The 6,000-nt window shown below is 42.0% G+C and overlaps 1 non-coding gene across 1 annotated transcript; it reads left to right on the forward strand.

Annotated features, from left to right (window-relative positions):
* Nucleotides 1-938: 938 nt before the first annotated feature.
* Nucleotides 939-1,020, forward strand: trnal-uag (transfer RNA leucine (anticodon UAG)). The gene has a single exon. It is a non-coding gene; the product is annotated as a tRNA-Leu (tRNA).
* Nucleotides 1,021-6,000: the final 4,980 nt, after the last annotated feature.

Raw genomic sequence — 6,000 nt, forward strand, 5'->3', positions numbered from 1 at the left:
ACGGAATCCAGACTTTAAACCGAAATTCAACAATATTAAAAAATGTTTTGAACTAAGGAGGAAATCAACTAAATCCTTTCAACTTGTTAGAAAATTTCCAAAAGTCTTGAAGGAGTTCCCACATATGCTGAGCACTTGTTGGCTGCTTATCCTTCACTCTGTGGTCTGACTCATCCCAAACTTTCCCAATTGGGTTGAGGTCGGAGGATTGTGCAAGCCAGGTCGTCTGATGCCGCACTCCATCAATCTCCTTATTGGTCAAATAGCCCTTACACAGCCTTGAGGTGTGTTGGGGCATTGTGTTGTTGTAAATCAAATGATAGTGTCACTAAGCGCAAACCAGATATAATGACTTATCGCTGCAGAATGCTGTGGTAGCCATCTATGGTCATTACAATTGATGAGATACGTCAATTAATTTGTCGAATATACATTTTAATACATTTGAATATAATTTTATATTCTAGGAAATGTACAAAAGTAATTTCCAAAAGTCTTGAAGGAGTTCCCACATATGCTGAGCACTTGTTGGCTGCTTATCCTTCACTCTGTGGTCTGACTCATCCCAAACTTTCCCAATTGGGTTGAGGTCGGAGAATTGTGCAAGCCAGGTCGTCTGATGCCGCACTCCATCAATCTCCTTATTGGTCAAATAGCCCTTACACAGCCTTGAGGTGTGTTGGGGCATTGTGTTGTTGTAAATCAAATGATAGTGTCACTAAGCGCAAACCAGATATAATGACTTATCGCTGCAGAATGCTGTGGTAGCCATCTATGGTCAATACAATTGATGAGATACGTCAATTAATTTGTCGAATATACATTTGAATACATTTGAATATAATTTAATATTCTAGGAAATGTACAAAAGTACGCTGTACGCGTCATTCGCAACATTCTACTTTTATATACTATAAAATTGTATTTGTGTTCGTTGAGGTAGCGTGGCCGAGTGGTCTAAGGCGCTGGATTTAGGCTCCAGTCATTTCGATGGCGTGGGTTCGAATCCCACCGCTGCCAGCAACGGTCTTTTTCATTTTGAAAAATCTATGCAAAACGGACATTACAGACTACTTGACCTTGACGTAATTTCAACTGCAACCTTTTATGGTGTTGCTGTATGATTTGTGGATTATGCAATTGCTCCCTCATGTTGTGCATGTATCATAGTACATACAGTCTGGCATTTGAAAAGGGTTAACGCTTCTTGTCTTTTATTGTCATGAGTCTTTTTCTGGAGGCAGAACTGAGCGATGTCACCTGATATAGGCAGTGGTGTAAAGTACTAAAGTATATGTACTTTAAATACTTTAAATACTACTTAAGTCGTTTTTTGGGGTATCTGTACCTTACTTTACTATTTATATTTTTGCGAACTTTTACTTTTACTTCACTACATTCCTAAAGAAAAGAATGTACTTTTTACTCCATACATTTTCCCTGACACCCAAAAGCACTCGTTACATTTTTACATAAATGGACCAAATCACACACATCAAGAGAACTTCCCTCTTCATCTCTACTGCCTCTGATCTGACTCGCTAAACACAAATGCTTTGTTTGTAATTATGTCAGAGGTTGGAGTGTGCCCCTTGTTGTCTGTCAATAATTGTTTTACTTTAGTGCGGAGCCCCTAGTCCCACTGTACATGCCTCAGATACCTCCTTTGTCCCAACTCCCACACATGCAGTGACCACACACAGTATAACCAGCGTGTCCAGAGATGCAACCTTTCTTATCATCACTCAGTGCCTGGGCTAACCTCCACTGTACCCGCACCTCACCATACGCCTCTCTGCACATTATTCCCTGAATCTATTCTACCACACCCAGAAATCTGCTCCTTTTATTCTCTGTCCCCAAAGCCCTAGACTACCAGTTTTGCTAGCCTTTAGCCGTACCCTCATCCTACTCCTCCTCTGTTCCTCGGGTGATGTGGAGGCTAACCCAGGCCCTGCGTGTCCCCAGGCACTGTCATTTGTTGACTTCTGTAATCGAAAAAGCCTTGGTTTCATGCATGTTAACATCAGAAGCCTCCTCCCTAAGTTTTTTTACTCACTGCTTTAGCACACTCCGCCAACCCTGATGTCCTTGCCGTGTCTGAATCCTGGCTGAGGAAGGCCACCAAAATTTCTGAGATTTCCATACCCAACTACAACGTTTTCCGTCAAGATAGAACTGCCAAAGGGGGAGGAGTTGTAATCTACTGCAGAGATAGCTTGCAAAGTTCTGTCATACTCTCCAGGTCTTTGCCCAAACAGTTCGAGCTTCTAATTTAAAACATTAATCTCTCCAGAAATAAGTCTCTCACTGTTGCCGCCTGTTATAGACCCCCCTCAGCTCCCAGCTGTGCCCTGGACACTATATGTGAATTGATTGCCCCCCATCTGTCTTCAGAGTTTGTTCTGTTAGGTGACCTAAACTGGGATATGCTTAACACCCCAGTAGCCCTACAATCTAAGATAGATGCCCTCAATCTCACACAAATTATCAAGGTAACCACCAGGAACAACCCTAAATCCGTAAACATGGGCACCCTCATAGATATTATCCTGACCAACTTCCCCTCCAAATAAACCTCTGCTGTTTTCAATCAGGATCTGAGCGATCACTGCCTCATTGCCTGCATCCGCTATGGGTCCGTTGTCAAACGACCACCCCTCAAACACTTCTGCGAGCATGCCTTTTTAATAGACCTGGCCCGGTTATCCTGGAAGGATATTGACCTCATCCCGTCAGTCTGGTAGTTCTTTAAAATAATTTCCTCACCATCTTAAATAAGCATGCCCCATTCAAAAAAATGTAGAATGAAGAACAGATATAGCCCTTGGTTCACTCCAGACCTTACTGCCCTTGATCAGCAAAAAAACATCCTGTGGCGGACTGCAATAGCATCGAATAGTCCCGCGATATGCAACTGTTCAGGGAAGTCAGGAACCAATACACACAGTCAGTCAGGAAAGCAAAGGCCAGCTTTTTCAAACAGAAATTTGCATCCTGTAGCTCTAACTACAAAACATTTTGGGACACTGTAAAGTCCATGGAGAATAAGAGCACCTCCTCCCAGCTGCCCACTGCACTACAGCTACGTAACACGGTCACCACTGATAAATCCATGATAATCTAAAATTTCAATAAGCATTTCTCTACGGCTGGCCATGCTTTCCTCCTGGCTACCCCAACCCCGGCCAACAGCTCCGCACCCCTTGCAGCTACTTGCCCAATCCTCCCCAGCTTCTCCTTCACCCCAATCAAGATAGCAAATGTTCTGAAAGAGCTGCAAAACCTGGACCCGTGCAAATCAGCTGGGCTAGACCATCTGGACCCTCTCTTTCTAAAATTATCCACTGCCATTGTTGCAACCCCTTATACCAGTCTGTTCAAACTCTCTGTCGTATCGTCCCGAGATCCCCAAAGATTGGAAAGCTGCAGCGGTCATCCCCCTCTTCAAAGGGGGTGACACTCTAGACCTAAACTGTTATAGACTTATATCCATCCCGCTCTGCCTTTCTAAAGTCTTCGAAAGCCAAGTTAATAAACAGATCACTGACCATTTCGAATCCCAACGTACCTTTTCCACTGTGCAATCCGGTTTCCGAGCTGGTCATGGGTGCACCTCAGTCAAGCTCAAGGTACTAAACGATATCATAACCGCCATCGATAAAAGACAGTACTGTGCAGCTGTCTCCACCGACCTGGCCATAGCTTTCGACTCTGTCAATCACCGTATTCTTATCGGCAGACTCAATAGCCTTGGTTTCTCAAATGACTGTCTCGCCTGGTTCATCAACTACTTCTCAGACAGAGTTCAGTGTGTCAAATCGGAGGGCCTGTTGTCCTGTTGGACCTCTGGCAGTCTCTATGGGGGTACCACAGGGTTCAATTCCCGGGCCATCTCTTTTCTCTGTATATATCAACGATGTCGCTCTTGTTGCGGGTGATTCCCTGATCCATCTCTACGCAGAAGACACCATTCTGTATACATCTGGCCTTTCTTTGGACACTGTGTTAACTAACCTCCAAACGAGCTTCAATGCCATACAACACTCCTTCCGTGGCCTCCAACTTCTCTTAAACGGCAGTAAAACCAAATTCATGCTTTCAACCGTTTGCTGCCCACACCCACCCGCCAGCCCGACTAGCATCACTACTCTGGACGGTTCTGACCTAGAATACGTGGACAACTACAAATACCTAGGTGTCTGGCTAGACTGTAAACTCTCCTTCCAGTCTCATATCAAACATCTCCAATCCAAAACCAAATCTAGAATTGGCTTTCTATTTCGCAACTAAGCCTCCTTCACTCACGCCACCAAACTTACCCTAGTAAAACTGACCATCCTACCGATCCTCGACTTCGGCGATGTCATCTACAAAATAGCTTCCAATACTCTAATTAGCAAATTGGATGTAGTCTATCACAGTGCCATCCGTTTTGTTACCAAAGCGCCTTATACCACCAACCACTGCGACCTGTATGCTCTAGTCAGCTGGCCCTCGCTACATATTCGTCGCCAGACCCACTGGCTCCAGGTCATCTATAAGTCTATGGTAGGTAAAGCTCTGCCTTATCTCAGCTCACTGATCACGATAACAACACCCACCCGTAGCACGTGCTCCAGCAGGTATATCTCGCTGGTCATCCCCAAAGCCAACACCTCCTTTGGCCGCCTTTCCTTCCAGTTCTCTGCTGCCAGTGACTGCAACGAATTGCAAAAATCGCTGAAGCTGGAGACTTACATTTCCCTCACTAACTTTAAACTTCAGCTATCTGAGCAGCTAACCGATCGCTGCAGCTGTACACAGTCCATCTGTAAATAGCCCACCCAATCCATTTGCACACACTGTATATAGACTTTCTTTTCTTCTATTATGTTATTGACTGTACGCTTGTTTATTCCATGTGTAACTCGGCATTGATGTTTCTGTTGCAGTGCTTTGATTTATCTTGGCCAGGTCGCAGTTGTAAATGAGAACTTGTTCTCAACTAGCTTACCTGGTTAATTAAAGAAGAAAAAGAAAATAAAAAAATAAAGATTTCTTTTTTTTAAGAAAATGGTGCCATCTGCTTTAATTAATGTAAGGAATTAGAAATGGATTGTACTTTTACTTTTGATACTTAAGTATATTTAAAACAAAACCCTTTAAGACTTTTACTCAAGTTGTATTTTACTAGGTATCTTTACTTTTACTCAAGTATGACAATTGAGTAATTTTTCCACCACTTGTAAAAAATTCATTAAACAAATATATATTTTTGGTCTTAATTTAAGGTTAGGTTTATGCATTAGGGTTAGCAGTGTGGTCACGGTACGGGTTAAGGTTAGGGTTAGGTTAAAAATTAGATTCTATGACTTTCTGTCCCATTGTCACAAAACGACAAACAGTTGTGTTTAGTAAGGCTTTATTCCGTTCATGTCATTCAGCAAAACATATTATTTAATAACTGTTTCATATTGCAATATTTGAATTGAAGAAAAATGGAAGAGCACTGGGAGCAATTAAATATTTCTCAGATACACACCATAAACATAAAAACTATTCTTAATACAAAATAGTAATTGGCATTCAACATAGAAAGGCTTTCTCTTTTTCCCAAAAGCTTATAAAATGACTATGACTGGTTGATTTAATCCTACAGACTAAATGTGAATCACAACAAATCCCTCACCAGAGAAGATGAGGGGGGTGGCATGCATTATTATGAATGACAATCAACATATTTATATATATATATACAGCACCAGTCAAAAGTTTGGACACACCTACTCATTCAAGTGTTGTTCTTTATTTTTCATTATTTTTAATATGTTCTACATTGTATAATAATAGTGAAGACATCAGAACTATGAAATAACACATGGAATCATGTAGTTACCATAAAAGTGCTAAACAAATCAAAATACATTTTATATTTGAGATTCTTCAAAGTAGCCACCATTTGCCTTGATGACAGCTTTGCACAGTCCTGGCGTTCTCTCAATCAGCTTCACCTGGAAT

The sequence above is a fragment of the Oncorhynchus kisutch genome, unplaced genomic scaffold (genome assembly GCF_002021735.2).
Source record: "Oncorhynchus kisutch isolate 150728-3 unplaced genomic scaffold, Okis_V2 Okis06b-Okis10b_hom, whole genome shotgun sequence".
Lineage (NCBI taxonomy): Eukaryota > Metazoa > Chordata > Actinopteri > Salmoniformes > Salmonidae > Oncorhynchus > Oncorhynchus kisutch.